Source organism: Lynx rufus, unplaced genomic scaffold, assembly GCF_022079265.1.
Source record: "Lynx rufus isolate CCGP_SWC_20201006 ecotype Redwood Valley unplaced genomic scaffold, mLynRuf1.p SCAF_12, whole genome shotgun sequence".
NCBI lineage: Eukaryota > Metazoa > Chordata > Mammalia > Carnivora > Felidae > Lynx > Lynx rufus.
This window is the reverse complement of record NW_025814826.1, coordinates 10,467,725-10,494,275: the sequence shown is the minus strand read 5'-3', so window position 1 is coordinate 10,494,275 and position 26,551 is coordinate 10,467,725. Positions and strand designations below refer to the sequence as shown.

General features: G+C 39.9%; 1 long non-coding RNA gene across 1 annotated transcript in view; it reads right to left on the bottom strand.

Annotated features, from left to right (window-relative positions):
- Positions 1-26,551, bottom strand: part of LOC124507659 (uncharacterized) — a 74,137-nt gene that overhangs the window by 3,367 nt on the left and 44,219 nt on the right. The window lies entirely within an intron of this gene.

Sequence of the window (26,551 nt, the reverse complement as noted above, 5' to 3'; positions counted from 1 at the left end):
AGAGAGTTTTAAGTGCCATACTTGTCCTTCCTAAGAAAATTCAAACAAATGCCAAACTATACAGTGTTAAAGTTAAATTTGTCTGTCATCTCCCATGACTTCCACAGAAGTAACCACCACTAAAAGTTTGGTGTTTATCCTAAATATATATATATTTTTCATAATGATGACATACACGCTTACGTGGACACGTACGGTTTTATTGTTGTCAACATGAATAAAATAATTCTGTACATTTTATGCTGCCACCTTTTTTTTTTTCACGAATGTATCTTGGCAATATCTCGACATCAGCATGTAAGTCTGCCTGATACTCTTCAACTACTGCATGGTTACTATGTAACATGGAGGCTTTGCTTTTTTTTTTTTAATGTTTTAATTTATTCTTGAGAGAGCATAAGCGAGGGAGGGACTGCAGCGAGCCCGATTGGGCCTTGAACTCACAAACCGCGAGATCATGAGCCAAAGTCAGACGCTCAACCAACTGAGCCACCCAGGTGCCCCCCTGCTTTGCTTTTTTTTTTTTTTAAACCAACTCCACTGGCCATTTTTTTTATATTACCAACAATGCTGCAGTAAGCATCCTCATAAATATATATGTACAACATACCCTATCCTATATAAAAAGCGTGTGTGCGTGTGCGTGTAGCAGTAGCAGTAAGAGGAGTAGTAGTTGTCAAGCAAAGTACCGCGCAACCCGAGCGGAAGACTAAACACTTCTGCGCATGGCATCTTGGTATCAGAGTCACCAAGGAAAACACGATGCAATTAAGCATTGGGGTGACAGATGTTTTACTCACATAGAGAAGAGACAGGGCCAGATGAGCTTCAATAGTGGGCGTCGGTCCCCCGATGACCAGCAGGTCTCATCCATGGCCAACATAGGGCAATTGGCCTACCTGCTTTCCTCTCCTGTGGCAGTGGATGGAACCCTGTCCCCTCCCTGCAGAGGACAGATGTGGCCGTGGGGTTGGCCAGGTGTCATGTCACACACACCAACTTTGAGATAGAGGAGCAGGAAATAAGGGGAGATAGTCCCACACGAGGTGATAAACCTCCAACGGGCGGTGTGGCTTCAGGCTCAAGGCTCTTTCTTACGCAGACCACTCATGAGTCTGCCTTTCCCGCCAATCCAGTGCATTCCGACTATTCCGGAATTACTCAAACGACATGTATATTTCATAGTTTATGGTTATTGACACATAACTTCCAAAAATACCATACCAATTGGTATCCCCATTTACAATATACATGTGCCCCTTTATCTGTTTGGTTGTTTGTCTTTTTCTTAACTGATTTATAGGTAATTTTTTGGCAGATTATATTAAATAATCCTTTTTCTATACATATGGAATTATGTAACTAAGAAGTGCAAGCTTTTCATCATGTGTATCGTAAGTTGTAAATGTAATGCCTCGAAGTACAAGTCTCTTGGAAAAGCTTTGGAATTTAACTTTCTCACAACTCTAGGAATCACACAATTGTGTTCTCCATGAGACATAACTCCAAGGAAGAATCAAGTCTGTCTCCTGATGGTAGACTTTAATGTGAAATCACTTTGTAAAATAAGGCACGAAACAATGTGGAAGCATTTGAGAGTTGGGATACATCACACGGAAACTCCTTTGAGCACAATAATCTCACAAAATGAGCTGAAGGAGGAAATGGGTTGATATGATGGAGTCTCTACAGCCTGACATTCACCTTGAAGCAGCTTAAGGAGATTGGCCTGGCTGAGCACCTTCTGTACCTGAAAATCTTCAAATGAAATCAAAACTAAATTTTATATGACTGGATCCTTGCTACACAGGGTCTAAGAAGATATGCTAGAAAAAAAATAACTTTTATAGAATTGTATCAGAATTTAAAAGCCACTAAAACAAAACATTTCACTTTAGGTCAATCAAGCATTATGAATCAATTGCACTAGAAAATCGATGGCTGATTTATCCTGTTACCAATGACTTCCAAGAGTCCCCTTCTTCACTTCTCCCTGCTCAGGGTCCCCAGGCTAGTCAGGGTCTTTCCTTATAGCTCTCACAAAACACTCTTTTTGATTGTTTGATTGCTTGGTTTATTTTTCCCTTCACGGCACATGTTTCATTTTATAACTATTAATTTGTGTGACTGAATTCTGTCTCAACAAGTGGGAAAGTGAAAACTGTCTCTGTTTTGTTTGCCATTGGCATTCAATAAAACAGCACTGTGAGTCCATACTCCTGTCTAAACTCACAGCAAATATGTGTAAATTGTTTTAGTTTAAAAGACATAGCTATGCTCAGAAAAAGATGAACCTACAGGTAGTTTAGGCAAAATATAAACAAACTATGCTAAGCGGGAGTGAAAATGGTAGGTTCCCAGGTTCTGAGCCTTGAGTGTGGTGGGGGCAGCCTCCTATTTGACTTTTTCATAATAACTGGGACCAAATGGCAATGTATGAGAGCCAGGTCGATTGCCAAGGACCTCAGATGAGGGCAGGTCTTGCCCGTTGATTGAAAAAGGCTAAAAAAAGTCAAAAGTGCTAACCAGGACTCTGACTTCCTGGGGTGACAGAAGTAGATACAGTTAAAGAACCAGTATCTGGGCAAAGCCCTCTGCCAGCTTAGCTACTAAGTTGGCAATATGATTAACTTCATTATGGGGAAATGTCCCCAAACCTCTCATGTAAATTCTATTTCTGAACCCAAACTGGTAAATAAGTAAGAATGGGGAAAGAGAGAGAGAGAGAAACAATCCCACTTGCTATGAGTAGCACAATAAGATTCTAAAATATGTAAAGAAAATAACTTTAAGAAAGCCAACAAATACAACAACTTCACTCGTGATGAAATGCAAGTATTAAGACCATCTGAAAAGAAAGTTTAAAACAGGTATTTTGAGATTTTCAAAGAAATAAAAGCAGGAAGGCCATCCATAAAAAGGAGATCAAGAAATTATGAAATTAAAATGTGTTAGCAATAAATGAGCATATTGGGGAAAAAAAACTAATTATACAGGACAAATTCTAGATTAGACACAGTTCACGACTGTATCAGCCAATAGAAAGTTAATAATGAGGAAATCAGCCACAATAAAACAAAGATGTTTTTAAAAATTTTTTAACATTTATTTATTTTTTGAGAGAAAGAGAGAGAGACACACAGTGTGAGTGGGGGAGGGGCAGAGAGTGAGAGAGACACAGACTCTGAAGCAGGCTCCAGGGTCTGAGCTGTCAACACAGAGCCTGACACAGGGCTCGAACTCATGAACCACGAGATCATGACCTGAGCCAAAGTCGGCCGCTTAACCAACTGAGCCACCCAGGTGCCCCAACAAAGATGTTTTTTAACTGAAACAGTATTTAAGTGACAAGAATAAAGAGCTTCAATAAATATATTTTAGAAGTTCCAAAAACTTAGACTATGAAGAATGACAGAGAAAAAACTAGTAGCCCTTCACATCTACTAGATTGGCTACCATAAAAAAAGATGGCCAATACCAAGTGTTCTCAAGGATATGGAAAAGCTGGGACCCTTGTACATTGGGGGAAAACAGTTTAAAAGTTGAACATATAGCTGCCACGTGGCCCAGCATTTCCACCGCTAAGTATATATACAAAAGAATGGAAAACATGTCTGTACAAAAACTTGTACACAAATGTTCATAGCGACACTATTCGTAATAGTGAAAAAGTAGAAACAACCCAAACACTCATCAGCTGATAAAAGGATAAATAAAATGTGGCACATCCATACAATAGAATATTATTCAACCACAAAAAGGGATGAAATACAGATCCATGTTGCAATATGGATGACCTTGCAAACATTAGGCAAAGTGAAAGAAGCAAGACACTGAAGGTCACATATTGTATAATTCCATTTGTATTAAATATCCAGAATCCATAGAGGTAGAAAGTACATTAGTGTTTGCTAGGGGCTGGGGGAGACACCAGGTGAATGGGGACTGACTGCTAATGGTTCTGAGGTTTTTTCCAGAGGTAATAAAAGTATTCTGGAATTATACAGAGGTGATGGTTGCACAATTTGACCATATATTTTTTTTAAATTTTTTTTTCAACGTTTTTATTTATTTTTGGGACAGAGAGAGACAGAGCATGAACGGGGGAGGGGCAGAGAGAGAGGGAGACACAGAATCGGAAACAGGCTCCAGGCTCTGAGCCATCAGCCCAGAGCCTGACGCAGGGCTCGAACTCACGGACCTCGAGATCGTGACCTGGCTGAAGTCGGACGCTTAACCAACTGCGCCACCCAGGCGCCCCACAATTTGACCATATATTAAGAACAACTGAATTGTACACTTTTAAAAAGTGAATTTTATAGTGTGTCAGTTATATCTCAATAAAGGTGTTCTTTAAAAATAAAAAGGTTGCAAATTTCCTGGGATTGAAGAAAGGCTTTGAGCCAAAGATAAAAAACATGAAGAGGGTGCCAAGCAGGATACATAAAAGTAAATCCACATTTAGCTACATGACAGTGAAATTTAAAACATCACCAGTAAAGAGAAATCTAAGAAACCACCAAAGATAAAAGACAAGTTACTTACAAAGGAGTAACAGACAGATCGAAGGTTTTAAACTGACATAACACACACTAGAATACATTTTAAAATACAGTAAAATCTTGGTTTGTGAGCATAATTCATTCCAGAAATTACATGCTTGTAGTCCAAAGCACTTGTGCATCAAAGCGAATTTCAAGAGCCATTGGCTCAGTTGTGATCATGTGACATCCGGCATCACGTACTACTCGTATGGCAAGACATCACTTGTTTGTCAAGTTAAAATTGATTAGAAATGTTTCTTCATCTTGCAAACACTCGCAGAACAGGTTACTCGCAATCCAAGGTTTTACTGTCTCTTTTAAAAACTAAGGAGAGAGTTGGAGATATTCAAGCCAAGATCCTATATTTCATTACATTAGTATTTAAGACTGTAACATTAAGACATTTGGAATAGTACAAATATTAGGAACATTTATAATTCTTTCTGAAAGATATACTAAAGGATATACTTCAGCAAGAAGAATAACAAATAGAGAAAGAAAAGGTAAAAAGAAATAATATTAAGACTCTTAGAACTTATCTCTTTATTGCTCTTAAAATGTAATATTAGTTAGCATTGACTATTTCAAAAAATAAATTTTGTGTGTTTAAAGCAAAATGAAAATTCCAGATAAAAATAATGAGGAAGAAAAGAGGCAGAAAATTCAGTGGGTAAATAGGGATAGAATCAAAACTGTTTTCAAAAATAGCAAGAGAGGAAAATAAGCTAGTCAGTTTTTTTATAGGGCTAGTAAAAGTTATAACAGCATTCTTGTTGTGTAATTAATATACTGTAAACTGTACCTATTTAAAGTAGAAATTCTTATGAGTTTGAAATATGTATACAAATGCAAAACTATCATCACAATCAAAATAGTAAACTTAATCTTGCCCTTGAAAAGGCTTTCAAGTGCCACTTCACAATTCATCCTTTCCTTTCCAAGTGTCTCTGCCTACCCACTATCTGTTTCTGGACATTAGTTTGCATTTTTTAGAATTTTATGTAAGTAGGGTAATATAGAATATATCTCATATAGTGTATTTGGGGTAGCTCCTTTCACTCAGCGTAGTTGCTCTGAGATTCATCCATGGTGTCACATACATCAACAGTTCATTCTTTTTTATTCCTTTTATGGATAGGCCACAATTTGCTTCTCCATTCACCTGTTGATTTTTTTGCTCTTACCAATTTGAGGCTATTGTAAATTAAGCTATCATGGACATTCATGTATAAGTCTTCGTATGGACATTTGCTTTCATTTCTCTTAGATAAATACCTAGAAGAAGAATGACTGGGTGGCATGGAAGATGTGTTTTAACGTTTTAGCAAAGATAAAACATTTCTGCAAGCTCTCTTCCAAAGTGCTGGTATCATTTTCCATCTTTTCGTTCTACTAGCTTTTTTTTTTTTGCAGATTTCTTTGGATTTTCTACATGAACAGTGAGAACATCTGTAAATAACGATATTTTGGGCTCTTCCTTTCAAATCTGTATGCATGTTATTTCATTTTCCTGCTTTATTGCATTAGCCAGAACCTACAAGAAATGGTAATAGCAGACATCCTTATTTTGACTTATATCTTAGAGGGAAAGGATTTAGTCATTCAGCATTAAATACAATGTTAGCTATTAGGTTTTTCATAGTTGTATTTTATCATATTGAGGTTTCCTTGTAGTCCTAATTTGCTGAGAGTTTCTAAGAGGGATAGATGTTTTATTTTGTCAAAATAATTTACATTCTCTTCAAAATACTGTTTTATCTGTAATTTTGATGTCCTATTTTCTTTTTACTCAGTTCAAAATTCTTTCTAATTTCCTTTTTTGGCTTTTTCTTTGACTCACTTTTTTTAGAGGTGTGTTATTTAGTTTCTAGATACTTGGGGATTTTTCAGGTACCATTTTGTTACTGACTGCTAATTTAATTCTATTGTGATCAGACAACATACTTTATATGATTTGAAACTTTAATATTACCCAAGGCTTGTCTAACAGCAAAAACAAGGTCTTTCTTGGTAAATATTTTGTATATTGTGCATTCGTTCAGTAAAATGTCTCTAAATGTAGATCAAGTTGATTGTGTTGTCAACTTCACATCCATACTTTCTGTTTCCCTGTTCTATCAGTTAATGAGTATAGGGCATTGAATTTCTGAATATAATCACGGACTTGTCTGTTTCTCCTTGCAGTCCTAGTGGGTTTTATATCGTGTATTTTTGAAGTTCTATTAATAGGTATATAAGCATTGAGGGCTGTTATATCCTCTTGATTAACTGATCTCTTTATCATCATGAAATAACTCTCTTTATTCCTTGATTGACATATACTTTGTCTGATTTTTAATATAGAAATATAGCTTTTAAAAAACCAGTATTAAAATTTTATATCTTTTCCCATCCTTATATTTTTATCCTATTTGTGTCTTCATATTTAAAGTGCTTTTCTTATAGACTCAACAGACAGGTAGGTCTTGCTTTTCTTTATTTAATGTGATAATACTGCTTTTTAATTAGGAAGTTTAGGCAATTTCATTTCATGTGATTATTTCTATGAATGAATTTATATTTGCCGCATTGCTAGTTGTTGAATAGTTAATTCATATCTTCTTTATTCCCCTTTTCCCCCTCACTGCTTACTTTTAGATTAAGTATTTTTAATTATCCTATTTTATTTCCTTTGTTGTTTTATTGGCTAATCTTTATTTTATTTTTAGTGGTTGCTTTAGGTTCTATTTTCAAGTAATACTATACCATTTCATGTATAGAATGTATACTTTAAAACAATATACTTCCCTCTCTCCTAGCTTTAATGTCATTGATTTCATACATTTTACTTCTACATGTGATATAAACTCCATAAAACATTGTTACTATTTTACATTTACATGATCAATTACCTCTTAAAGAAAATGAGAAAGGAAAGTGTTTATTTCCATAGGCTTCACTCCTTTGTGTAAAGTCAGACTTCCACTTGGTATCATTTTCTTTGTGTGTGCAGGACTTTCTCTAACCGTTTACATTTCTTCTAGTACTTGTCTGGTAACGATGAATTCTTTTACCTTTTGTATGTCAGGGAAAGTGTTTTGCCTTTGTTTTTCAAAGATATTTTCACTGGGTGTAGAATTCTAAAGTGATGTTTTGTTTTTCTTTCTGTGTTTCATGGATATGACATCACTATCTTTAAGAGCTCATGCTTCCTTTTTAAAATTTTTTTAAGATTTGTTTATTATTGAGAGAAAAAGAGAGACAGAGCATGAGCGGGGGAGGGACAGAGAGAAGGGGAGACACAGAATCTGAAGCAGACTCCAGGCTCTGAGCTGTCAGCACAGAGCCCAACGCGGGGCTCGACCTCATGAGCTGTGAGATCATGAGCTGAGCTGAAGTCGGACACTTAACCCACTGACCCAGCCAGGTGCCCCAAGAGCACATGCTTCTTACAGCCAGTATTCTGTCATCCTTATCTTTGTTCCTTTGTATGTAAGATGTATTTTTCCCCCTCTGGCTGCTTTTAAGACTTTCTCTCTATAACTGGTTTTCAGTAATTTGATTATGATGTACTTGGTATATTTTTATTGATTTTTTGTGATTGGGGTTTGTTGCATTCATTGAGCCTGTGGGTTTATAGTTTTCACAAGATTTGGACAATTTTTGGACAATATATCTTCAAATATTTTATTTTGTTCCTACCCTCTTCCTTTGGAGACTCCAAATATACATACATTTGCCTTCTTGAAGTTATTCCACAGCTCATGATGTTTTGCTAATTTTTTTCAGGACTTCATCTCTTGTGCTAGACATCGTGAAGCACTCTACCTATATTACCTCATTTTCCCTCACAGCAAACATGTAAGTTGGGTAAAATTGTCACCCATTTAAAGCACTAAAAGTTAGGTAACTTGCCCAAGATTGCAGGGTTAGTCATTAGACCATCAGCATTCTAACCTACCCGGGGCTTGTGATTACTCCTGTCCATAGCAGAAGAACACAAGTGGACATACCTGTGGAAGCCAACTGCCTCCTTCTCTTGTTTGCTCAGGGACATATCACTCAGCACATCTTAGGAGTGAAATCTGGGGGCACCTGGGGGGCTCTCTGTTAAGCGTCCAACTTTGGCTCAGGTCATCGTCTCACAGTTCGTGGGTTCGAGCCCCGCGTCGGGCTCTGTGCTGACAGCTCAGAGCCTGGAGCCTGCTTCGGATTCTGTGTCTCCCTCTCTCTCTCTCTGTCCCATCCCTGCTTGTGCTCTGTCTGTCTCTCTCTCTCTCAAAAATGAATAAACGTTACAAAATTTTGTTTTTAATTTTAAAAAAATTTAAAGAAGTGAAGTGTGGCCACCATTCATAAGCATACTTTCCAAGGCTTTTCCATGCTGACACTGCTCTTCCTAAAGCATTCAAGGTGTCTGATGCTAGATGACATCAGGCTTGGAGCTCCCAGCCTTCCCTAAGTCCCCATCCTCAGGTGTTAACCCAGGTCCCAGGAAGAGCTGAAAAACAACTGGGACTTGACTCAGTCCAATAACCAATCGAGGTCAACTCCAGACCTTTCATCTAGTTCATGAAAACTAGAAGGTCGGTATTAAAAGATGTGAGGCTTATACATTACGATCCATGTCACACCCTCTCATTTCTTAAGAGATGTTTTGACATGTGCCCAACTTTAAAAACTCAGAAAGGAGTTCCTGTCCCAAATAAGGAAATAATAAGTACTAAAATGCTCTCAAAATGTACAGGAGAGAGTGAAATATCAGCCATGACATCTGCCACATAAACATTCATTAGCATAATACTGCACTGAAAATTTGCTTCCAAAAGCGGGAATCTGGGATAGGAGGTAAAAATTCTTAAAAGAACAGGAAAAGGGGCAGAGAAGTCAATGTTGTCTGGACTTTGGTCTTCTCAGGTGCATCTTGCCCGGAAGCTATCTCTTTTAATCCAGTCAGGATACAAACTGAAAAACATGTAACCCAAGGAAAGCAATTAGGGCCATCAACCAAGGAAGAATGTGGAATATGGGAGCCAACAGTACTGACCAAACCAGAGTAACAGGTTGAACAGGTTAGTCAAGAGAGGACTAAGGTTGTAATGCCTATTCATTTCTTTGATAAAGATTTCTCAGGCATTGTTCTAGGTTGCAGCTAATTGAAAGGGTCTTAAAAGTGGCAATAGCAAGTCATAAAACCAAAAGCAGACTTGCTCAGCAGATATGGCAGGAGAGCATTGGCTAGGGGAGGGCCAGAAGTTGGGAACCAAGGCAAAACAAACTGTACCAGAGTTCAGAAGCCATTGTGTTGAAACACTCAAGCTTCACCTGAACTGATGGCCACAATGTGGATGTCTTAGAGTGGCCAGCTTTTGTTATGTTAGGCTTATGAGTGACTGTCTAATAAACATCCTCTCTGCTTCGTATTTCCCATTTCCCCCGCATCTTCTCCATGTTGCTCGGTGACCCCAGGAGGCCACCTAAATGGATTACATCAATGGGTTGCGTTGCTCTGTGGCTTTCCATTGGGTTTCACTGAGTAGAAGCACTAAGGAATCAAAGGGTAGGTAGTGGATGATTCATACCTCCAGCTTCCTCCCTGCAGGGTTGCCACAGGCTAACTGGGCCCCTGGACCAAAGGTCTCAGATTTCAGAGGACAGCCATCTCCATGCAGTTCCTCTGACTTCAGTTCTGGTAATGCTCTCCTTTGTTCTTTAGACCTAAGGTGGCAATCCTGTACTCTCCCTGGGTGACTCCCTCAAGATCTGCCCACACCTCTGTAAATACTCTAGTTATTCAACTCCACTTGAATTATTCTAATATGAGTGTTTCCCTCTGGGGCCATAACCATACAGTAGCTGAGACCCAGCATGCAATGAGAAAATAGAAATCTCCAATACACAAGAATAAATTTAATTAAATTGTTAAATTAAATTAAATTAAAATGAAAGTGAGGTAATATATTGAGAGAAACAGAAAAGAAAGGAAAAGAAAAGAAATCTCTGAGATCGGAGGAGAAAAGACAGTAGGGAACCAGTAGCCATGGTGGGGCTGGCACCTGCGGTCAGATTAGATTATTCTGTAAGGTTGATCATTTACATAGCCATTCTGATCAGGAATCTGGAAAAATGTAACCGGTGAGATCACTGTGGGGTCCGAGGGGATTTGAAATTCTTCAGTTGCCCAGAATTATGACCATTTCAAAATACACTGTGATTAGAGTGAGTAAGGCCACTCATCAGAAATCCACTGAGTGTATCTTTCAGTTCTAGAGTGGAGCAAAATACGTTATAAAAACCATTTGAATCTGCTCACAGACAAGAATACTTAACTCCAGGAAAGAGATTATATTTTCTGAATTAAAAACACACATGCAGGGGCACCTGCGTGGCTCAGATGTTGGAGCTTCCGACTCTTGATTTCAGCTCAGGTTATGATCCCAGGGTCATGGGATCAAGCCCCATAATGCATGGAGCCTGGAGCCTGCTTGGGATAGTCTCTCTCTCTCTCTCTCTCTCACACACACACACACACACACACACACACAAAATAAATAAATAAATAAATAAATACACACAAATGCAGTAATTTTAGTGGATTATTTTAATGAAACATAACTCTCTAGTGCCCCTTAAGCCTTTGGATTTTACCAAATCTGAATCGTTATAGAACATTACATCCTGCCACTCATTTCGCTTAAATGGATTTTGTTCTACCACAGTTGTTTTAACCTCTAGGTATTTTTTAAATGTTATAGATATTTAATTGTGTAAGTTTTCCAGATGCATTGTTGTGGAAAGAGTGCCCAGCTGTGAGTGAGAGCAGTGGGTCCAGGACTGGGTCACCTGTGTGACCTATGCGTGACATCTCCAAGCTCCAAGGGCCTTTTTGGTCAGTCCAGGAGGGGTGGTAGCAATCGACCTCATTTTGAGCATTCTTGAAATCATCGTCTTTATTTTAGTTTCACAAGCTCTTTCTGCTCTGCATTAAATGGGGTACTATGTAAATACGAAAGCTAATATTCTGACAAGGGAAAGACTGCTTTGTAAATTTTATTAAAGCAAGTCAGATATACATTTCTTTTGTCAGCTAAAAATATTTCTTGAAAATGAGTCTTATTTAATTCTCCACAACCACTGTTGTCTTAGTCTAACTAGTTCCGGCAAAATACATTTGCTACAATTAACCTCGTACCTGTTGCGCTGTAAGAATTTCAAAAATGACTTGTGCAACTACAGAAGTTTCACAACAGCCCAAAATGTTCATCATTCTATCAAGGCTTCTATGCCAATGTATTAGCAAATGCGGTTCTTTGCGTGTGGTTTTATCTATTAAACTTTAATCTGATTTGATTAGTTATAGCAAATGACCATATAACTTCAAAGGATCTGTCACTGTCCTACAATCCCCCTTCAGAATCATGAGACATATTTCATTAAATTCTAAAAGCTAAAAGGAAACCACACATCTACACACCCTAAACTTTTCTTTAAGTAACTCAAAGTGCTCATCTTTACCTCTATTGTCATTTTTCCTCCATTTGACAACAGTTAGGTTTTATGTGCTTTATGGATGACATACATTCTGATTTGTTCATTAATAGTTAAGAAATAGCTATTGTACACCTGTCATGTAAAAAACTGCTACGGGGTAACAAAATACATAAATCTTACTAGGTAAGATCTATTTTAGATTCCCTGAAACACTGCAACTTTCCTCTGTCACCTACAATTGAAATTAAATAGTTTTGTCCCATTAGTTGTTTTCTATTTATCTTCCACTAAACTTCTAAGAAAAAAAAAATTGTCTTTGGTGCTATTTCATAGCTGGATCCCAGGAGATTAGCACACGGTTCTCAAGAAGACAGGTATTTGACAAATATTCGTTGAGTAAATGAATGGCTTCCAAACTGGTTGGGAGTGCAATTCGTATTTTTAATTTTTTTTCTTAATGTTTTTTATTTTATTTTTGAGACAGAGACAGAGCATGAGCAGGGAAGGGGCAGAGAGAGAAGGAGACGCAGAATCCGAAGCAGGCTCCAGGCTCTGAGTCATCAGCACAGAGCCCGATGCGGGACTCGAACCCACAGACTGTGAGATCATGACCTGAGCCGAAGTCGGACGCGCAACCGACTGAGCCACCCAGGTGCCCCAACAATTTGTATTTTTTAATTTCGAGTTAATTATCAATAGAAGGAGAAAATTATGGAGTCAGAAAATTATTCAGGGGTCCCTGGGTGGCTCAGTCGGTTAAGTGTCTGACTCGATCTCAGCTCATCACCTGAACAACACCATGAATTAATATTTTTCAAATAAATCCAGTGATTGTGTCACTGTCAAAATTATACGTCGGTAGGTCTGCCAGATTCCATCATATGACTCGCTGAATGCAATTGTTAAAAGCATACTTTTGGTTCCAGTATGGATGGCACATACACTTCATCCCAGTTGTCAAATGAGATTGATATCCAGTAAAGGATCTAGGCCCCATCAAAGTTCATACTGGATGGCAATATCTATCATGAGTGTGGGATGGAGAATGGCCACAACTGATCCCTGATTTAGACCAAAGGCATGCCTTAACGGTAAGGATGGTTGGTAAGTCATTCGATCCAGGGGAAGCACAGAAGGCAGGACGAAGGCAAGAATGCCCACTGTTACCAGTATTATTTCCCATTTGTCCTGGAGGCATCAGTCAATGCTTTTGACAAGCAAAGTTACAAGTATAAAGATTGAAAAGGAAGAGAGAAAACTACGCCTATTTATAGATTGTATAAAATCAAGAATATCAACTGAAAAGCTACAGTCAGAAAATGGACGAGATGATAAGATATAAAATTGACAAATAAGTTAATACCACAATATACATGTAAACAACTAGTTAGAAAATGCAACTAAGAAAATACCTGCAACTGTTGCTCACCTCTTTCCATGGCGTCCAGGAAACTTGACATCCTAGCCTCCCAGAGGCAGACAAGACCATGTGACTAATTCTGAGCATTCCCAGTAGACTGTATTTCAAGGAAACCAAATAAAGATAGATCTTTACAGAAGAAAGCTAGCTACCAATGTAGAAGGAATGATCGAATTAGAAAACCACCATTCTGTAACACCTAATGAGATTATTGACTCATACAAGGAATATGTCATTATTAAATGTATTACATGTATGATTTACTACTCATGAAAGGGAAGAGGTGACTGTTCAATAAAGTAACCAGATGCTCTAATCCATCAGATAATCAAAGCATTATAATCTAAATTAATCAGATATTTAAATTTCCTGATGTGATGCAATGCCAATTATGCATTACCGGTCATTTGTCTAAATAAAAATGTTGAACATATATCCTTAAGTTTTTATATCTGACTCTAGTTTATGGGAAATGTGGGAGGTAGAGCAACCTAAATTGCATCATAAGGAAGCAAGCAGAAAAATTCAAAGACACAAATTCACAGGGTAGCACCTGTGCCACTACAACATCGTGGTGTCAGGGCCATTCAAAGAGGAGAAGCTTATCGCAGGGATATGCTCATTACAATTCCAAGTACTTCCCTACATTTCCCACTTCCCTTGCCCTTGGGTTGGGGCCATGCGGCCAGTTGTAGGTCAAGGACTGTGAGGGGTGGCAATTCTGGGCCAAGACAGTTAAGAGCCAGTGGCCCTTCACCATTCCTTTGTTGGACACCACCGTCCAGATGCAGATGGCCAAATGCAAGGTGTGTGAGGGCCACCCGACCTTCGTTAAATTAAGCAAGTTACGTGGCAGGCTTTGTCAGCTCAATATCTAGCATTAAATATTCTTCATCGACATAGGGCCTGTGTTGAATTTAAAAAGACTCAAACACAAAGTGACAGATGTACTATAACCTTCTGGGTTGGATGCCAGTCTGGATAAACAGCTGAAAAAACCAGCTGGAGAAATTCAAATATGGACTGTTCAGCAGGATGTTGGGCAACAGGAGGCAGAGTGACATGTGTGACCTGGCCCCGGGGAGCAGGGCCAGGTGGAGAACCTAGCAGGAGACACCATGGGATAGAAGCTCACAAGAACAAAAAGCAGAATGACACTAGAGGCAAAAGCCATGGGGAAACTAACCCCTGGAGAGGACCCATGGTCCCCTGCAAGGACCTTAGTACGGCACAAAGTTGTGAGCGGGGCACTGTATTTTGAGTTGAGTGCTCCAAAGACTAGGCTGTAACCAAGAAGGGAATCACTTCGAGCTGGTAAGACTAATTGTCTGCCGTCATTAAAAATGGAGGCTTGAGAACTAAGGTAACTCAATTCAGGGAGAAATAAGGAGCTAGTTGTGCACTTGGGTCTCGTGGCTCATTGAGAGCGTAGGTGGGCCATGGTTAGCTGATGGTTAAGACGTCCGTGGCAAAGGGGAAGGGTTTTGAGGACACACATCCACAGACAAAGGTATGCGAGAGAGAAAGAGAAGTGCAGACAGCCCATCAGCCCGTGAACCCCCTCTTCTGGTCAACACCATCCAGAGGCACAGAGGACACCCCCTCACTAGGCCCAGGCCTCCTCTGGAGCGGGGCAGGGGCCACCCTGAGGGCTGCCTCGCCTCACACATCCCGGAAAGGTAGACAGATGGTACTCTGCTAATGCCAATTACAACAGAAAGCAAAAGGACGATGTGGAATACGTGCTCAGAGTGTGAATTCAGTAAATACTGAATAAACAGACAAAAACCACAGTAAGAATGCCTAGTGCCTCGCTAATCAGATCCGCTCCGGGACACTGCAGGGGAAAGTGCTGTCTGGCCAATGATTCTGCATTCATTGCTTCTCATCCTGCACACCTTCTCTTCAACATCGATCCCAGACGGTCCCAAAGAACTCCCAGAAAGCCGGACAAAAATACATAAATCTATGTATGTACATACATAATGGGTATAAATATAGAGACGTGTATGCTTTACACAAATGTTTAAGCATGTATAGATCTATGTGCATGTATAGTGAATATGTGTGCATACGTGTACGTGTTTGTGTACGTGTATGTGTGCATATACATACACAGGCATGTACATATGTGTATATATGTATCCCAAAGTACTGTCTCCACAAAACCATATCAAAAGAGAAATTAGAAGAATTAAACTAGAGTCAAGACAGCTCTACTAAAAATTGCCAGATAAAAAATTAGAAAAATTTGTGCTAAACTGATTGTGCTAGAATACAATCCCCTTGTTACCTGGTAACAGAATGCTAATTTTACTGGAGGGCCAACACGCCCGGCTAAAAGATGATGTTTCCCAACTTCTTTTGCACAGAGAGTGGCCGTGGAAATGTAAGCAGAAGAAGCAGAAACAGGCTTCCATGGAAAAGCCTTCGTGTCTGCTGCTTCCCCTTCTCCCTCGGTAGAATTCAAATGTGATAGTTGAGGGGAACCCGAGTGGCTCAGTCGGTTACGTGACCGACCCTTGGTTTCAGCTCAGGTCATGATCTCAGAGTTTCGTGAGTTTGAGCCCCGCTTCCGGCTCTGCCTGCTTGGGATTCTCTATCTCCCTCTCTCTCTCTCTCCCTCTCTCCCACTCGTGCTGTCTCAGTCTCTCAAAACAACTAAATAAACTTTAAAACAAAATGTGATAGTTGAAGCACAAGCAGCCACATTGTGCCACCTGAGGAAGGAAGCCAGGAGCTAAAAGGACAATCTAGAAGGTCAGAAGGAGGCTGGAATCCTAATGACTTTGGGGAGCTATCACACTAGTCCAGGAACAAAGCCACTGTATGCGTATCTAAATATAAAGAGCAGTGCCTCCTGCAAAAAAAACAAAAAACAAAAAACAAAAAACTCAACAGTGAACCAATCTTACATCTTTATTTCATGGATTCAGCAAATACTTACAAAGAACAGACTATGAGTTATACCTCTTGTTGGGTGCGTGGTACCAAGGTGAATTGGGCCAGACTCTCCCTTAAGAAATTCATAGTTTTGTGGAGGAGAGAGACATGGAAGCCAAAATCACAGTTTGATAAGTAATCTGAAAGATGAGGCCGAAAACTCTGAACTGTGTAGTTATTTATACTTCAAAATATTTCTCTTCTGACATACTTAGTTCATACCATTTTCTATTTTCTGAGATCTTGAAAATACATTGAGAATTTATTAACTATATCTGTAATAGCATTTGAAGATCATTGTTCAATTTAATTCAATCAAAAAAAGTTACTGAGTGCCTGTTATTTGCAAGGCATTGGCTAGGTTATGGGGAAATACAAAAAATAAGGGAGTAACAGTCACACTTGTACTTTTCTGTGAGTCCCAGAGGGGCACAAAGCATGATACACCTGCAAGGCCAAGAGAGTCACTTTTCTTTAGAATTCCTCATAGCGAAAGATGTTTTCTTAAAAGCACGGCACAATGTTTCCTGTGACAGAAGAAGGTCAACTAATAAATACAGAAAAGAAGACAACGCTAAATTAGAAATCACCATTTTGCAACCTCCAGTGTAATCATCAATTCAGGCAAGGATCATGGGTGGATGTTAAAATCACTGAGTGTTCTACACACCTACTGGTAGGACTACAATGCACGGCATTGACAACACTCGGTCCTGGCCAGGATGCGTTGCGACAGGAGCTCTCATTCATAGCTGATGGCAGTGCAACTGGTCCAGCCATTCTGAGAGACAGTTTGGCGGTTTCTCACAGCACTGAACACACTCTCACCATACAACCTAGTGACCACTCTCCTCGCTACTTACCCAAAGGAGTTGAAAACTTACATCCACAGAAACACTTGCACACAGGTGTCTTCAGTAGCCTCACTCGTAATTATCAACTAAGAAACAAGCAAGATGGCCTTCGGTAGGTGAACGGGTAAATGCGATGTGGTACCACCAGCCAATGGAATATGATTTAGCTATGCCAAGACATGAGCTTTCAAGCCATGAAAAGACCTGGAGGAAACTTAAACGTGTATTACTGAGTGGAAAAAGCCAATCCAAAAAGGCTACATGCTGGAGCCACACCATGGAATCACCGTATGATTCCAACTATAGGTCATTCTGGAAAAGGCAAAACTATAGGTACAGTGAAAAGATCAAGGATTGGGGGTGGGAGGGATGAATAATAGGTGGAACACAGGATTTTTAGGGCAATAAAACTACTCTTGTGGTGCTATAACTGTGGATACATGCCAAAACCCAAGAACAGAATGAGGCCTAATGTAAACTATGCACTTGGGGTGATAATGATGCGCCAGTGTAGGATCATCAGGTGTAACACATGCACCTCTCTGGTGCAGATGTTGATAGTGGGAGGGGCTGTGCAAGTGGCAGATGGGGGAGTATCCAGGAACTCTCTATGCTTTATGCTCAGTGTTGCTGTGAACCTAAAGCTACTCTCAAAAATATAAATATGGATGATATAGAGAGATAGAGATAGAGATAGAGATAGAGATAAATAATACATATATTTTTAAATCATTAGGGAAAAAAGATTGTTGGAAGCAATATAGTCACATGGCACCCAAGTACCATCCCATAGACCACTAGTACTTATGATTACTGTGCTTTTATATTTTTTAAGGTTTATTTATTTATTTATTTATTTTGAGAGAGAGGGAGCATACACGCATGAGTGAGGAAGAGGGGCAAAGAGAGAGGGAGATAGAGAATCCCAAGCAGGCTCTGCACTGTCTGCCGAGGAGCCCTGTCAGCAGGGAGCCTGACATGAGGCTTGAACTCAAGAACCTGTGAGATCATGACCTTAGCTGAAATTAAGAGTCCGATGCTTAACCAACCGAGCCACCCAGATGGCCCATGACTGTGCTTTTACAATGGGGAAAGCTTGTAGTTGCCACCTTCTCCTGGGGATTAAATTCAAGCATCTAATAGTGAACAGCCTAGATATTATGACAGGTTGCAGTATGAACTGTTCAATAGTATATATGACATTTCTTGCCAAAAATGTTTCATCTGAGTATAAGCAAGTCCTTAAAAACTTAAATTGAAGTTCACAGAAGATACAGGGGATAGAGATCCGGTTAAACGACACCATGAGAACAGTCAGACAAACAGAGAATACAAGACATTCTACAAGACACCTGGTCTGTTCTTTTCAAAAAGTCAGTGACAGGGGTGCCTCGGTGGCTCAGCCAGTTGAGCCTCCGACTCTTGATTTCAGCTCAGGTCATGATCTCACAGTTCATGAGTACGAGCCCCATGTGGGGGCTCTGCCCTGGTAGTACAGAGCCTGCTTTGAATTTTCTCTCTCTCTCTTTGTCTCTCTGCCCCTTCCCACCTCCCGCCTCTCTCAAAATAAATAAATAAGCTTTTTTAAAAAATGTATCAGTGACATACATATTAAAATTTTTTTTTTAATTTTTTTTTTCAACGTTTATTTATTTTTGGGATAGAGAGAGACAGAGCATGAACGGGGGAGGGGCAGAGAGAGGGAGACACAGAATCGGAAACAGGCTCCAGGCTCAGAGCCCTCAGCCCAGAGCCCGACGCGGGGCTCGAACTGACGGACCGCGAGATCGTGACCTGGCTGAAGTCGGACGCTTAACCGACTGCGCCACCCAGGCGCCCTAAAATTTTTTTTTAAGATAGAGCTATTCTAGGCAGAAAGTTATTATAGGCAGCCAAATGCAATGCCTGAAACCTGATTGGATCTTTAGGACAAGTGGGGAAATATGAATATGGATTAATATTAGATGGTATTGTAGACTTAATGTTAGCTTTACTAGGTATGATCATTTCATCCTAGTTACGTGTGATAGCTTCCCGCTCCAGAAATAAGCACTGGGCACCTGCATTTGTGACTTAAATGCAACTAAACTTTGAAAGGGCTCACCAAAAGAGAGGAGATAAAAAGCAAATAGGGTAAAATTTTAACCACTGTTCGATCTAAGCGTAGGTTTTTGGAACACTCACGCACTATTTCTTTAAGTGGGAGGTGTGTTGGAAATTTTTCACAATAAAAACGTGAGGACAATCGTGTGTCCTGATCGGCAAATTGTTTCGACAAATCAACAACTGAGTGTCACTTCCCTAGCTGAGCTAAGAAGTAGTTCTGTCCTCTTACTGCAGAAGGAATGACTTCCGTGCACCTGTTGGAGGGCGGACCAGTTGGCGGTGTTGTGCCTGTACATTACTTTAGACATGCGCCTTCACAGGACACACCTTTACCCCAGGCCTCTGTGGGAATTGAAAACACTGGGTATATGCCACACATTGTCATTATGTAAACATAGCTTAGACACAGCTAAATTCTTATGGTTGACACTCCTCTATCTGACAGCCACAGAAATGGTGAACGGTGGAAAAGGACACACAAAACCAAAATCATTTACGAGACAGCTTCTAGCATCTAGCTTGCCTCAGCCCCTCTAAGGACTTGTGTCACCACAGTGCAGCATTTTTGCAGGTAAGATTTAGGTCCTGTGGCCACTCTGGCAGAAATGCTAGGTGCCCACTGCTGAGGCCATTCTTCTCTGGACACAGTATATAAAACAGTTCCCAAAGAGGGGCATGCGGTAGTTCAACTGTCATCTCCAACATTCTTCTTTTATTCTTCTTTTCTAGCTGTTTTTGCTAATTTTGCTGACTTTCTGCAGTGTGAAGCTTAAGAGGTGGTGGAAGCTCAAAGGAGAACCAAAGAAGAAAGAGGGACATGTGCTTGGGGGCCCGGCAGTGCGCACTTGTGAGAGCATGTATTTGGCCTGGCGACAAAGCCCCACATTCACCAACAGCCAACGTGAAGAATGTGGCTCCCACGAACCCTTATGCAAACCCCTCTCCCAAGCCCTCAGCAACTTCACAGTAGAGGCACAGTATAAAAAGTCAAGGACACTGGCACAAAAACAGACACATAGATCAATGGAACAGAATAGAAAACCCAGAAATGAACCCACAACTATATGCTCAATTAACCTTTGACAAAGCAGGAAAAAAAAAAATCCCATGGGAAAAAGACAACCTCTTCAATAAATGGTGTTGGGAAAACTGGACAGCAACATGTGAAAGAATGAAACTGAACCACTTTCTTACACCATACACAAAGATAAATTCAAAGTGGATTCAAGACCTAAATGTGAGACAAGAAACCATTAAAATCCTAGTAGAGAACATAGGTTGTAACCTCTTCAAAATCAGCTGTAGCAACTTCTTACTAGATATGTCTCTGGAGGCAAGGGTAACAAAAGCAAAAATAAACTATTGGGACTTCATGGAATTAAAAAGCTTTAGCACAGGGAAGGAAACAATCAACAAAACTAAAAGACAGCCCATGGAATGGGAGAAGATATTTGCAAATGACATATACGATAAAGGGTTAAAATCCAAAATATATAAAGAACTTGTAAAACTCCACACACACACACACACACACACACACAAACCCCCCAAATAACCCAATTTAAAAATGGGCAGAAGACATGAATAGACATTTTTCCAAGGAAGACATACAGATGGCTAACAGACATGTGAAAAGATGTTCAACATCAACTTATCATCAGAGAAATACAAATCTAAACCACAATGAGTTTACGTACCTGTCAAAGTGGCTAAAATTAACAACTCAGGAAACTACAGATGCTGGTGAGGATGTGGAGAAATGGGAACCCGCTTCCTCAAAAAGTTAAAAATAGAACTACCCCTATGACTCAGCAATTGTCCTACAACTGCACTACAATTACTAATTGTAATTGCAATACAAACAATACTAAACCAAAGGCATGCATGCACCCTGATGTTTATAACAGCATTATCTACAATAGCTAAATTACGGAAAGAGCCCAAATATTAATAGATTGATGAATGGATGAAGAAGATGTGGTATGTGTGTGTGTGTGTATGTGTGTGTGTGTGTGTATGTGTATATATATATATATATATATATATATATATATACATATAATGTATATATATATATACATTATATACATATAATGTATATCTATAATGTATATATAATATATATAATGTATATATATAACGTGTGTGTGTGTATATATATATAATGTGTATATATATATATATATAATGGAATATTACTCAACTATAAAAAAGAATGAAATCTTGCCATTTGCAATGATGTGGATGGGGCTAGAGTGTATTATGCTTAGTGAAGTCAGCCAGGGAAAGACAAATACCATATGATTTCACTCAGATGTGGAATTTAAAAGTTTAAAAAACAAAGCAAATGATCATAGGGGGAGGAAAGAAGCAAACCAAGAAACAGACTCTTAACTAGAGAGAACAAACTGAGGGTTACCAGAGGGGAGGTGGGTGGGGAGATGGGCGAAATAGGTGATGGGGATTAAGGAGGGCACTTGTGATGAGCATTGGGGTGTTGTGTGTAAGTGCTGAATCACTAAATTGCGATTACCTGCGGGAACTAACATTTCACTGTATGTTGACTAACTGGAAGTTAAATAAACAGTTACAAAAAGAAACAAAACAAGGGAAGGAAAGCTTTCCATGTCTCGAAGATGGGGACCTTTGTGATGACTGTCCACAAACCGAGTGAATTATCAGAGTCTCTTGTGCAAATGATAAAAACGCACGGCATTCTATAAAATGCTTTGTTATGTTTGTTATTTCCATATTTTTAACATTCTTGAGAACCAAGGATGGAACCAAGTAAGGAATACTTACCGCATTCTCACAGCCGATCCTCTAACCCAAAGCACTCAGGAAGGGCCAGAGAAAGGAAAGGACGCCTTGGGATTCAAAGCACAGTTTATTGCACGTTATTTAGGGAAGCTACGTGTATAGCGGTTAGAGGAGCGGGAGCTTTGGAATCACAGTCTGGGCTCAAATCTCACTTCTACTTATGAGAGGTACACCCCTCGGCGAGTTATGTACCTGCCTGAGTCCCATGCTTACCCCACAGGGCTGTTTGGAGAATTAAATAAAACAAGGCATGGGAAGCGCAGAGTGTGTACTTGGTAAGTGTTCGCTCATCAGAATGCTTCTCAAGGTTTTTTTTCTAGCTGCCTGCTTGCCACAGCTGCCCAAGGACCTTCCTGGGAGTCGTGTCTCCTCTGGTCAGAGCTTCCTGCACACAGGCTTACATAAAGCTTTACCTCTGTCCCCAAACTGAATACTTTCAGATGCCTGAGGGTGTGGTCTCTTAGCCCAGGGAACATTTCGGCAATGAATGGCTGGAGAAATGTCAGAACTCTTGTCCTCAGAATGGTCCCAAGGCATAACAATACGTTATTGAAAATTAATAGTTTTTACAGAGAGCTACATGAAGCATCAACTTTGAGAGCAAACTTCCTCCTACAGAAAAACCAGAAAGAAAGTTACGATCTTTTCTTGTTCTCCACATAAAAATCCTGTGACCCAGAATGCTTTCTGCATCACACTTGGATTTGTTTGGGGGAGGTTCCCTCAGTTTTACTGACAAATAATTGACATATCACTGTATAAGTTTAAGGCATATAGGATGATGGTTTTATTTACATATATTGTGAAATGATTACCACAATATATTAAACTAACATTCATCTTCTCATAGAGATACAATTTGAAAAAATCAAAACAAAACATCTCCTTGTGATGAGAACTCATAGGATTTTTTTATCTTCTAACGGAAGTTTGTATCTTTGACTACCTTCCTCCAATTCCCCTTCCTGCCACCCTCCTCCTCTGCTAACCACAAGTCTGACCTCTTTTTTCTATGAGTTTGCACTTTTTTTTCTTTTCTAGTTTCCATATATAAATGAGATCATATAGTATTTGTCTTTCTCTGAGTTATTTCACACAGCCACAACGTCTTCAAGATCCATCCATGTCAGATATCCTGGGCGGCTCAGTCAGTTGTGTGTCCAGCTCTTGATTTCGGCTCAACTCATGATCTCAGTGCTCATGAAGGTTCATGAGGGCTCATGAGATCGAGCCCCATGTCGGACTCTGCTGACAGTGCAGAGCCTGCTTGAGATTCTCTCTCTCTCTCTCTCTCTCTCTCTCCTCTGTCCCTCTGTCTGCCCCTGCCCTGCTCACTCACTCTCTTAAAATAAATAAGTAAACATTTAAAAAAAGATCCATCCGTGCTGTTACAAATGGTAGGATTTCCTCATTTTTTATGGCTGAATAATATATACATACACAAAATGGAATACACACACACACACACACACACACACACACACACACACACTTCAGCTTCATTCTCCGATTATCCATTGATGAACACTTAGGTTGATTCCAAGTCTTGGCTATTGTAAATAATGCTGCAGTGAACATGGGGGAGCAGGTATCTTTTCGAATTAGGGTTTTTGTTCCCTTTGGATATCTTCCCAGAAGTGGAATTGCTGGATCACATGGTATTTCTATTTTTAATTTTTTGAGGATCCTCCATACTGTTTTCCATAATGACTTCATCAATTTACATCCCCACCAACGTGCACAAGGGTTCCTTTTTCTCCACATCCTTGCTATGTGAAAAAAAATGCAACTGGACCCATATTTTACACCACTTTTTTACAAAAATTAACTCAAAATGGACTAAAGATTTAAATGTAAGACCTGAAACTCCCAGAAGAAAACTGGAAAAAAGCTGTTTGACATGGATCTGGGTGATGAGTTTTTGGATAGAACACCTTAAGTATCAGCAACAAAATAAAAAATAAATAAGGGAGACCGCATCAACAACAGGGCAACCTTGCAAGAGTTAAATGGATTGAGACGTGCAAAACACTCAGAACTTGCATAACATGGGGCGCCTGGGTGGCTCAGTCAGTTGAGCGTCCAACTTCAGCTCAGGTCATGATCTCGCGGTCCGTGAGTTCGAGCCCCGCATCGGGCTCTGTTCTGACCACTCAGAGCCTGGAGCCTGTTTCAGATTCTGTGTCTCCCTCTCTCTCTGACCCTCCCCCGTTCATGCTCTGTCTCTCTCTGTCTCAAAAATAAATAAATGTTAAAAAAAAAATTAAAAAAAAAAAGAACCTGCATAACATGTAGGAAGATTCCAGAAGTGTTGTTGCTATTGCTGCTGCTGCTACTACTTACTATGCCAGTGGTTATTTCCTCAAGCAGCTGTGGTCTGTGTTAACATGGGTTTTCTAGGTGTGCACATCTGCATGAAATGGTTGTGTGAGTGTTCAAGTCTAACACAATATGATTATCAAAACTCGAGAAAGTGTCACCAAAACCAAAAATTCCTCTATTATTTTTTTTTTAAAGGCGGGTCTGGGAAAAGGACACATTAGCTCCAAGAAAAGCCTGCTCTGATGGTAAAGGCCTGGACTCCATTCAAGAGACCTCTGTCCTAATCCTGAAGTTACCTATTTTATTAGGTAGCTCTGGGACCTTGAATAAAGCTACTCGATCTCCCCCACACACACACCCCACCGCCCTCCAGGTCCTCACTATACAGTAGAAATAACTACCTGGCTTGACTTTCAGAGGGATATTTTAAGTATCAGGTAAACATATGTCAAGGCTTTCTTTGTACTACAATAATATTTCTATTTTATTGAACAACTGCCTAATGAAAAGCAAATTTCCTTTAGATAGGAGATCATCAGGTGGCTTCATATAATAGAAAATGACTGGACTGAGAATCCAAAGCCTTGGTTTAACAGTTACATAACATTGGGCAAGCCAAGGCTCAAAGACCTTATTTCGTTAACTATAAAGCTGTCCTATGAATCTGTGACCTCCTTGCGGGTCAAATTAGATGATGTGTAGGAAAGTACCCTGTGAATTGGTACTATTCTTGTTAGCATAAAATATTTTCATACTCACTACTTACATAATCTAGGAATTCAGTGACTATAGCTGTTGTTGCTGAAATACATTATTTTGGAGAATCAAAGTCTCAAGGATAAATTCCCTTGCACTAAATGCTTTACGTGCACCACGCCTGTGCCTTCTCCCTTGCCTTCCTACAGGAACAAAGTGATCTTTTAAACACATTAATCAAACCATCACACTCGCTTGACCAGAAATGTTCAGACGGTTCCCAATGTCCTTGGAATAATGTATGGTTCCCTGTCAAGGCCAGGAAGCAGGTCCACGATGTGGCGGTCTTCTTCATCTACCTCCCCCCTCTCATTTTCTCTACTCTCTGCTCACTTCCTGTACTCCAAGGATCTTGATAAGACGCCAGAGTACATCAAGCTCTTTCCTACAGGAGGGTCTTTGCCCAAACAGTTCTCTCTGACAAGAATACATTCTTTCTCCTGACTTTCACATTGCTCCTGCCCATCCTTTAGGCCTCGTGTGGTCTCTGAACTTGGCCCTATGGCTCGTTCTATTCGGTTGGCTTGATTCAGTTACATAATTACAGTAGCAGGTACCAGTTAAGCACACAGCCTTCTCATTAAATATCAGCAAACCTTGGGAGAGATGATGCTGAACATCTAAAACCAGAGATCAACTTCCACGTGAAGAGTAGGAAAGGAATCTTCATTTGCTTCTATAAAATTCCAAAGACTTTTTTTTTTTTTAATTTGTTACTGCTGTTATTAACTCCTGTATTCCAGGATTAGGAAACCAAGGAATGTCTCCACTGTGGTTCCTGGGTGACTCCGTCAGTTGGATGTCCGACTTTGGCTTGGGTCATGATCTTGTGGTTTGTGGGTTCGTGGGTTCGAGTTCCGCGTAGGGCTCTGTGCTCACCTGGAGCCTGCTTGGGATTCTGTGTCTCCCTCTCTCTCTGCCCCTCCGCTGCTCGTGCTCTGTCTCTCAAAAATAAATAAGCACTAAAACTAAATTTTAAAAAACGTCTCCACCAAGATTTGCCTGCAGTATTTCTAATTATGGTAGATTTCCTTTTCTTGAGGTCCTCCCATTCTTCCACGGTACCTGGTCTACCAGGAAATGACCTTCCTTGATACCTATAAGGCTGGGAGGAGTCCTGTAAGCCCCAGAACAGGTATCAGTCCAGCTTCCTGGGAAATAAGCTTGGAAGGCATTGGTTCCACATATGGGCTATAACCACTATCCCTAAAAACGGGAGTTTATCGTATATGATCAAATGACACTTTTTAATGACACTTAAAAATGACACACCTGTGCTGTGGTTACACTATCAATGTCTTCAATTATATCCTGGC